This window comes from Juglans regia, chromosome 2, assembly GCF_001411555.2.
Source record: "Juglans regia cultivar Chandler chromosome 2, Walnut 2.0, whole genome shotgun sequence".
In the NCBI taxonomy this organism is placed as follows: Eukaryota; Viridiplantae; Streptophyta; class Magnoliopsida; order Fagales; family Juglandaceae; genus Juglans; species Juglans regia.
The window spans coordinates 22,081,458-22,092,450 of record NC_049902.1 but is presented as its reverse complement, the minus strand read 5'-3'; positions in this window follow the sequence as shown (position 1 = coordinate 22,092,450).

Here is a 10,993-nt window from a genome sequence, read left to right as displayed (position 1 = left end):
AAATCATCATTTGATATTAATTGTGATGAAATCATAGCATTGATTGGGCCTTGTCACCCATTCAAAGAATTTGGTAAGTCTCACCATATATAGTGTAAGGGGATTCCCCCCCCCCAATTACAAAGCCTATTGGGCCTCGGCTCAATACACGGCCCCAGGGTTCATAGATCACCCATGAAGGAAGACTCCTACAAGGGAAAGTAATCAAGCGACTGATGAGACAGACCTGCTTGACATTGCTCGACCATAATCTGGTCATGGGAACTTGTACAGGGCATAGCGCGAAATACGAAGACCCACAATCCTCTGATATCAGAACATCGACAGATCACTAAGGATAAGGCAAGGTCAAGGAACCACCTTGTATTAATGCACCACTACCTGAGCAACTCCCCATATTAATGACGAAAGAAACAGTACGAAGGGCACACACTCCATAGGGACAGACATGATCTGTCCCCTCCCTAGACCCTAGTATAAATAGTAACTCCCAGGTATGAGAGACTCTCTCTGATTCCTAGACTTTTTCACTTATTTACAAACTTCCAAGAGAAATTATTGACTTTAGCATTGGAGACTCCCTGGCCCCAAGACCGCTCTCTCCCAGCTGCCTTCTTCTCTATTTTCGCAGGCACAAGTTATGAAAACTTAAGTTGCTAAAACCTGGCTCAAAGATGTGCAAAACAAGACATTAACATATAGATTTCAATTTAACCACTTAGCAACTATGCATTAATACACCAACAAATGAGAAAGGAAGAATTAGAAGTAGAAGAAATAACATGAGTATATACGCAATGTATCATTAATTATATGGACTTGATCAATAATTTCTACCACATACATTAATTCATATTCTTTCTATTGCCACTTAATTAATTAAATGCTATGTGTTTTGAAAGGCTTGAAACTTTTTTTTTTTTCTTTTTTCTAAGCAAGCAAGTAAACTTCATTAGAAAAAATGATACATGAGGAGGGGCTGAGGTTCCCCATCAAATACCCTAGAACAATAAGAACAATGCAAAGTGGTGGATAAAAAAGAAAGAAAAAAAAAAAGGTTTTTGCAACCAATTTCTTGGTCTTCACCCATGTCCTACAAAGAGGACGCCGTCTTAAAAGACGGTAATAAGTTGTTCGAAAAATTTGCAAACAATGGAACCACCACTGGTGGTGGTGCAACCTCCACTAAAAGCAGTGAGAGTGGCGGGTGCACTATTGTTTATTATCTTGATATGATTTTTAGAGAGATCCGTAGTCCCTTATTCGAGATCATCAATTAGAGAAAGCGATAACATAGTGGAAAACATGGCATCGGGTGGACTGATCTGTAGCCAGTGATCATCTGCATTCTTGCGCTCTTGTGATGGCGCTTGGAAGCCACGCATAGGTGGGATGGAGATGGGGTGGCCCGGATTTGGAAGATCTCAGTGAGATGAAGCTATTAGTATGGCTCGTGTGGCCATCAGAGGCATGGGCGACTCATGAGGATCAAGGACGACAACAATCCGTACGTGAGGGCCACACGCCAATCTTTTTTGGTGTGACTCCACTCCATCCCAGTAGACCGGTGACTGAAGGATGGGGTGGTGGGGCTCGTGTAGTCGGATGGTGACCAGAGAGCATCAGATCTGACCAAAACCAAACTGGTGGAGGGAGGAGGGACAAAACAATACCTTGAAAGTGTATACACAATGTGGAAATGAAGAGGAGAATGAGAGGAGGGTGCTCCAGCAACGGCTCTCACTGAAATGGAGTTTTCTAGAGAGAATGAAGAGGTTATCTCTCTAAAAACTGAAAGGAAATTAAAAAATTCCTTCTGAAAAGGCTTGAAGCTAATATTAACTCTCATGCTTGATATTACTATGAATTATTATTATATGGATCAACAGATAACAATTAATACTTAACTAATCAAGCTATTTTTTGGAAAAAAATATACGTAATTGGAACTTAAAAATCATTTTGAAGAGGGAATAAAGGCTACTAGCATCATGGTTATTAAAATATGTATATATAAACAATAATAGTACCATTGTTTGTGTTTATATATATTCTTAGTCTTGTTATAAATCGTATACAACTTAAATATTTGAGAAAATATTCTTTTAGATAGTGAAAGTGTTTCATTTCATCTCATCTCATTTCATCATTATAATTTTCTTAAATTCTCACACAAAACATAATAAATAATAAAACGTTTTCAAATTCCAAAACAATAATAATATAAAAAAAATATTTTAACAATATTTTATTCAACTTTCAACTTTCATCTCATTTCATCTCAACTCATTATCCAAACGGCACCTAACTCTCTTGTTTATGAAAGAAAATAAAACACATATAGATTGAGCATCATGTTATTATTGTCATAAAATCTTTGATTTAATTAAGTTTTACTTGTTATTCTAATTAAATTTTTATGAATTTAAATTAATAGTAGTAGTATTATTGGAAGTGCTGGTTTGGTTACACAAAATCAAACTATCTCATATCATCTCATATAATCATTACAACTTTCACAAACTCTCACACAAAATATAATAAACAATTTAAATTTATTCAAATCTCAAAACAAAAATAATTTTAAAAAATTATATTATAACAATATTTTATTCAACTTTCAATAAAACATCTTATCTTATCTTATTTCATCTGAATTACATAACCAAACAAGTATGAAGACTCAAAAATCAGAGGTACAAGGTGTCTCATGGTCACATTGTTAACAGACAAGTATTATAACAAAAAGGCCTTCAAGCAAATGATGACAAAGACTTGACGTCCAGTGAAGAGGATATCTTTCAAAGAGTTGGGAACCAACTTGCTGCTAGTCTAGTTTGAAGATGGAATTGATAAGAGAAGAGTGCAAAGGGAAGGACCATGGTCTTTTGAAACAAATTTGGTCCTGATGAAAGAATTCGTGGGTGAAACTCAACCCAACAAAATTACCATACTAGATGCAGCATTTTGGATTAGATTGTATGATCTTCCTCTACATGCTATGAATGAAAAAGTAGCTAGACTTATTGGTGCAAGTATGGGTCTGATTGAGGATGTTGATGTGGAACAAGGGGAAATTGCATGGGGTGAGTTCATTCATATTAGGGTGAAAATAGACATATCAAAGCCTCTTATGAGAGGTAAGTACATCCATCTCAGTTCTCATGGATCATGTTGGGTATGTTTTGTCTATGAACGTCTGCCAAATTTTTGTTATGTATGTGGTAAATTGGGGCATAACCATAGAGATTGCAGTGTATGGCAGTCCAACAAGCAACAAATCTCTGAAGAAGTGTTCCCATTTGGCCAGTGGATGCGTACTGGAGGTGGAGGAGGAAAGGGGCAACAACACTGTGATTAGAGGGAGGATGGTGATCGGAATCCAAGGCTATCAAGAACCATTAATCAGGAAGCGGAAACGGTGCAACAACAGGCGAGAAACAAGGAAGAAACTGCCAAGGGAATCAATATGGACCAAGTCGATAATGAGGCTTATGGAATCTCACTAATTGAGAAAGTTGACGGTACTGATTCAAATTTGGAAGGATTCCATAAGGATCGGAATGAGAATGATTGATATCAATTACATGAGCAATTTTTAGAGAAATCACAAAATGCGCCTGGTGTAATAAGTACTGAGAAAGAATCAGTTATAGAATATGTTGAAACTGTGGGGAGGGATCCAAATGTAATAAGGCGTACGATGTATGAGAATATTAGTGGGCCTGAGGTAGACATGGAGAAAGTAGTTGCTGAGGTTCAAAATGGAAGGTGTGGAGCAGGCCCAACAATTGTGCAGAAGAAGGTGAGTACTACAACTGCTAAAAGATGGTCCAGGAGAAGTAAGAAGGCTGCTACAGAGGTTAATGTTATTAAGAATAGCCCATCTCAAAAGAGAAAAGAAGTAGAACTGACATTCATTGATAGTATACATATCAAACACAAGCAAAGAAAGGTGATTGTGGATAAACATGACAACCAACTTAAGATATCGGGGGACACTGATGTTCAGCCCCGCCGGACGCCTTGAAAATATGAGCTGGAACTCCCATGGTTTTGGGATCCCACGTGGAGTTAGAGCACTTTGTGATCTGGTCATGAAGGAAGGTCCTGAGATGTAACACCCGGACCCAATATTGGTATAGTTGGACTTTAGATTTTTTTTACTTATTTGTTTTATTTTATTTTTTTTCTTATAACTTGATTGTTTATTTAAGTTCTTAATTTACGATTTTGAGTAGCGTTTTTATTTTCTTTTAATTTGAAGTTCTTGGCTGTTTATTTTTTATTTTTTTCCCGCATGTTTCATTTTTTTTTTTTTTATTCTTTCTCTTTCCGTCTATTTTAATTTTTTTTTCGCACGGCTTATTTTGTTTTCCGTCGCACAGCATGCATACACGCACGCTTTCGTTCACGGCATGGCACACACACGTCCCTCATGCACGTCCCGCGTCCGTTTGGTTTTCATCTAGGGTTTTCTTTTCATGTTCAATCGTCTACTTATATTCATGCGAAGAAGGCTCGCGCCGCTGCCTTCCCACGCCGAACCATAGCCCAGTTTTTTCCTCCTCAGCCTCCATCCCCTCGGTTCCTCGCACCCCGAGTCGTGCAGCACCCCAAAGTTTATCCGCGTACCGCGACGCCGTCCCAGCATCACCGCAGCCTGTCCTCACCCTTTCGGAGAGCACCACGCCAGTTAACAGAAAAGCCTCTGCCTTCGGCTTACCGTGCACCGAGTTGCATACCGCGGGAAGTCACCGCAGCCGCCTTCCCGACGAACCTAGTCCACACCTCCTTAAGCCGCAGTGAACCCACACGAAACCACCGTGCCCATTGCCCTATCACGCGAAGCTGTCGCCTAGTGTTCCCGTAGCCTCTACAGCAAGCATCGGACTGCTCTGTTTTGTTATCCAAAAACAGAGCATTTCCAGCCACCTTGAGCCGCTGAAAGCATCCTCCACCGAAGCTCTTCCGCGCTGTGCCCACACAGAAACTGCCGAGGAGGACGTCTTAGCACCCCTGTCCGTCGCACGCAGCCTTTGTTTCCCCGGTAAGCTCACGCCATTTCTTGTTGGTGTCTCCATTCTCTCGGTCTCTCCCTCTTTCTCTCACCGTCTCTCTCTCGGTTTCAGCTCTCTCTCTCTCTCTCTTCCAGTGCACCGCCGCAATACCCACCACCACTAACGCACCCGCCTAGCTCCGTCGCAGCTCCACTTCTCTCGGTGACGATTAATTATTGTCCGACGTTTTGAGGAATTTCGAAAAAAGCTAAGAAGTTCAGGTAAGCGGGGTTCCTATGCTAGACTTTGCATTAAATAAAATGAACTGAGGTCCTTTTTGGAAAATGTGCATGTTCTGCCATGAAAAGAAATTTGAAAACAACCTCAGATATTTGTTCTGCATTACTCATGAGATTCTGTTTAAGAATAACGTATTTTCTGTCATGACTGGTGTAAACATGAGCTTATTTTTGATATTTTATTTCTGAACTTTAAAAATGAGAGCGAATATGAAATTTGTGCATAAATTATGTGGTGATATGATTTTGTTCTGTTCCGAAAAATTTTGTTCAGTACACTGTTTGGAAAAGACGTGGTTTCTGAAAACCTTTGGCATGACTCTCTGACTCTGAATTTGATTCTGTTTCTGTTCCGTTCAGTTACGGCCCTGCCACGGGTGATAATAGTGGCATACGGCCCAACCACGGGTAATAATAGTGGATACGGCCCAACCACGGGTTATAATAGTGGATACGGCCCAACCACGGGTAATAATAGTGGATACGGCCCTGCCACGGGTTATAGTAGTGGTCTCTGTTTTGAGTGCACACCTTGGTGACAGAGTGTCTTATGTTCTGCTTGGCTATCCGCAGATGCACAACCCTACCACGGGGGTTATACATGGCCTCTGTTCTGATATGATGTTTTGATGATGACGATGATCATTTATGCTATGCCAAAGAATATTTTGAATGAAATTATTTCTAAATCTTCGCTCTGATAATTTGATAACATGTTCTGCTTCCGCACTCTGAAAATGAAAATGTTTTGTTCTGCATTCTGATTTCTGTAAATGCTCATGTTTATACACTGGTATATGTTCTCTGCTTACTGAGTTGTTGATAACTCACCCCCCTTATCTCCATAATATTTCAGATGACATTGATGGTTCGGCTGAGGATCAGTATTAAAGTCTATGGAAAAGATTAGCATTGACTTATTGTTGGGTATCTCATGATATTAGTGTTGGTGTTAGAGGTTATTTATCTTTCTTAAGTTTACTTCAATGGATTTAGACGGTTTATGGAGACTATGTTAATGTTTTATTATTCCTAGTTGTTATTTGAGACATGAAGAAGAGTTGATTTTATTTGGGTTGTTGGATTGAATATTGGATAAATGAGTTTATTTGATTTATTTAATTGAAGTATTTACGTTCGATTTGAGGTTTGGTAACATGGATATATTCTTGAATTTGGAAGTACTCTAGCCTTGTTAGAGTTGTTTATCAGTTGTTATGAGTTAACTCTCCGGACCCTCGGGGTCGGGGCGTTACATGAGATCCTATTTTTACAAGGAACAAAATTGATAGGAAGAAAGATAGAAAGATTGAAGTGTCAACTGGGTTACCATGATTGTTTGGTTGTATATAGGGTGGGACATAGTGGTGGTCTATATTTGATGTGGAAAACGAGGTGGATTTGTCCATTTGTAGCTACTCAATCAATCACATTGATGCTTTGGTGGTCGAGAATGGAAGAAACATAAGAAAGTGGCAGTTAACTGGAGTGTATGGGCAACCTGTTGCAACAAGAAGACATGAAACCTGGGACTTGCTCAGGTCATTAAGAAGAAATGGAAATCATGCTTGGCTAGTTTTCGGAGATTTTGATGAGATCTTAAGCAGGCAAGAGAAATATGGAGGAAAGGTTAGACCCGAGAGACAAATGATGAAATTCAGGGATGTTGTTAACGAGTGCCAGTTGTTTGATTTGGGATATGTTGGTCACAAATTTACTTGGTGGAACAATCGAGACCAAATGGGGAATATATGTGAATGACTTGATAGATTTTTTTCTTGTAACACATGGACAAAAATGTTTCCTTTTGCTAAGGTGGTACATGGTTTTGCGGCTCATTCGGACCACATTCAAATCATAATGCAGACAGATGGTGATGCCATTATTAGAAGAGGACCAAAACCTTTCAGGTTTGAGGCAATGTGGGTTGAGGCTACTGATTGTGAGCAAATAATCTCGAGGTCTTAGACTATTAATCATGGGCAAGGTGGTATGGATGATGTCATGAGGAGGATATTTGTGTGTGGTGAAAATCTGACAAACTGGAACAAACTTTCTTTTGGCAATGTTCAAAGACAATTGCAACGGGTAAAAACCAAGTTATAGAGATTACAAGAGACTAATCCAACTCATCTTAATAAAGATGCTTTTAAAGAAGCCCATAAGGAGATGCATTGCTGGTTGGAAAGAAATGAGATTCTTAGCAGGCAAAGATCAAAGGCCTTGTGGCTCAACGTTGGGGACCAAAATACAAAGTTTTTTTGTACCAAAGCTTCTCATAGAAGAAAAAAGAATTTTATAAGCAGATTGAAGGATGGGAAAGGGGTATGGAAAGAAGGGGATGTGCATTACTTTCAATAATTGTTCACTGCAAACCCACATGACAGTATGGAGTTCTTATCTGCTTTGTAAGGAAAGGTAACAAGAGAAACAAACCAAGATCTTATCAAGACCTTTACTGCAGCAAAAGAGGGGGAGGCTTTGCATCAAATGAACCCAACTAAAGCTCCAGGTCCAGATGGTATGGTATGGCGCCCATTTTCTATCAAAGGTATTTGCACAATATTGTTAGAGATTCAATCACCACTATTGTACTGCAAGCTCTTAATGAAGGTCATTTTCCTATGTCCTTAAACCACACTTTCATAACTCTGATCCCAAAAATAAAATAAAAACCAGAAAAAGTATTAGAGTTTAGACCTATAAGTTTGTGTAATGTGGTTTATAAATTAATTTCCAAAGTTCTAGCAAATAAGCTAAAATTAATTCTACCTGCTATTATTTCCAGCACACAAAGTGCTTTTCTACCTGGTAGAATTACCTCAAATAACATTGTTGTTGCATATGAAATGATAGATTTCTTGAGGAAAAGAAATGAACAGGAAAGGAGGGCTTTATGTCCTTAAAGCTGGATATGAGTAAGGCCTATGACAGGCTTGAATAGAATTATTTGGAACCAGTTATGAGGCAGATGGGATTTGATAGCAGGTAGATCAAATTGGTAATGGTTTGATTGCAAACTATCTCATTCTCTATCTTGGTAAATGGAGAACTACTGGGACCTATTTTGCCATCAAGAGGAGTCAGGCAAGGAGATCATTTATCTCCCTACCCCTTTCTACTTTGTATTGAAGGGTTAGTCTCCTTGTTACACCAAGCTGAGCAATCCAGTAATATAAAAGGAATCAGGACATGTCAAGCTGCTCCTAAAGTGAGTCAGCCGCTATTTGCAGATGATAGTATATTGTTTTGAAAGGCATCTCTTAATGAAAGTGAAGGAGTGCACAAAATATTGGAGACTTATGAGAATGCATCAGGTCAGAAAATTAACATAGACAAGACATCAATGGTGTTTAGCAAGAATGTTAATCCATCTACTCAAGCACATATATTGTCCCACTGGAATATCCAAGAATTTCAGCAATATAAGTATTTGGGGCTCCCACCAATGATTGGCAAATCTAAAAGGAAAGCCTTCTCAGACATAAAGCATAGAGTGTGGCAGAAATTGCAATGTTCGAAGGAGAAGCTCTTGTCACAAGGTGGAAAAACAGTGGCCCTATCCATCCCTACTTACTCTATGCTACTTTAAACACCCACTTTATTTATGTAATGAGTTGGAACAAATGATGGCAAAGTTTTGTTGGGGTCAGAAAAGGGAGGAGAAGAAAATACATTAGGTTAGTTGGCAAAGCATGTGCAAGCCTAAAGGTGCAGGTGGTATGGGGTTTAAAAAACTGAGTTGTTTTAATGATGCACTTCTTGCTAAGTAAGGATTGAGACTCATGCAAATGGAAGACAATCTATTATATAAGGTGTTTAAGGCTAACTATTTTCCAAACAATAATTTTCTGGAAGCTAAAATGGGTTATAACAGCTCCTATGCATGGAAAAGGGATATGGGTTGTGAGGTCAAGAAAGGCTCAAGGCTGCAGATGGAGAGTTGGGAATGGGGAAGAAATTAATATTTGGAATGATTATTGGATTCTAGGTTTCCAAAATTTAAGGGCAAAGAGGAGAGAAGGGTGTGAAAGCGTTAATGAACTGATTGATGCCCATAGCAAATGATGGGATGTTTAGAAAGTAAGAAGAATGCTACCTCCTATAGATGCAGTTTTAAAGCTGATTATAAGCTCTTCAAGTCACTGAGATAAAATGATTTGGGACAAGGAGAGAAGTGGAGGTTATCGATGGAGCCATTATTCATGAATGAGGGTATGCTGGAATTGGCGTGATACTTAGGGACTATGTAGGGGAGGTTATCATGACAACAACAAAAAGAGAGGTAGCAATTCAAGAATCTTCTGATATAGAATTGTTGGCTATCTTTAGAGGCTTACAGTTATGTCTACCACTTGGAATACACCATTTGATCATTAAAAGTGATTCTTTCTTAGTGGTGAAAGAAGTTCAAGACTTACAACAATTTGATTCATTGTTGGGAAATTTGGTTTTAGATGTACGACATATGATGCAAAGATTTCATAATTGCACAATAGAACATATTTACAGATTTTCAAATGTTGCAGCTCACACACTTGCTAGATATGCAAGAAATGTTGATGATTTAATAGTTTGGTGGGAGTTTGTTCCCCCGTGTATTCAACAACTCATTTGGACTGAAAAGTCTATGTATTTTTCTAGTTCATGATGAAATAAAATTATGTCTTCCCTATAAAAAATAAAATAAAATTGTGTAACCAAACGAGATTAAGATCTAAAGTATCACGTGATCTAGCTAGCTAGCTGCATCAGTTTATAAACTTTTTGGGAATATAACATGCCTTCTTTTTTTTAATGGTACAACAAAATTCATTCATTCATAATGGGACATTACAATTTTGACTTGAGACAGACAAAATACAAGCCAACTACTACTTTTAAGGTTTCCCAATACACAATTTCATTTCTGACTAACAAGGTCTAGTCCATTGTTGTAACTCTCTATAGACAAACTATCTGAGAAACAATACTATATCCTAAGACAGATTTAACAAACCCCACATTCTGTCCTAATGAGTGAATGAAAGTGCACTCTAGATTTCCTATTATTTGACTAAAATGCTAAAATATGAATAGCAATTAATGTGTATTCTTGAATTGAGATTCTATTTACTTTGGGATACTCCTAAGTAGATTTTCATTTTAATTTCAAGGTTTATAAAAGAGCAAGTCAAAACCCGGTCAAATTCAAAGGATTTTCAAGTGGACAAGACGTTGGAACAACCTATGAACTTTCAACGCTTATAGAACTCCTCAAATAAAGATAATGATGGGGTTAGAGAGTAATTGGGATCAAAAGAAAAAGTCGGAGTCCAAAACGCACTAGGAGACAGCCTAGACATACTTTAGTATTTTAACTGTAACTTTCCACTCACATATCGGATTGATGCGATTCTTGATGTGTTAGAAATTTATCTTAAAGGGATATAAAGTTGTCTCTAATAGAGATTTCTAAATTCGAACTCCTGAACAGCGTACATGGCAGCCAAGATGAGTCCTAAAATTTATGCGATTTTTTATGCTGGAATCATGAAGACATGAGGGTTTCTTTTCTACCCTATGTAAGCATATCATTAGCAGGAAAATTGAGAGTTTTTAAAAGGGAGACGGCTCGGTTCTATAGAGAGTAGAAAAAAATATTTTATTTATTTTTAGTTCTTCCATGGAGAACTAAATATTGGGTAAAGCCTA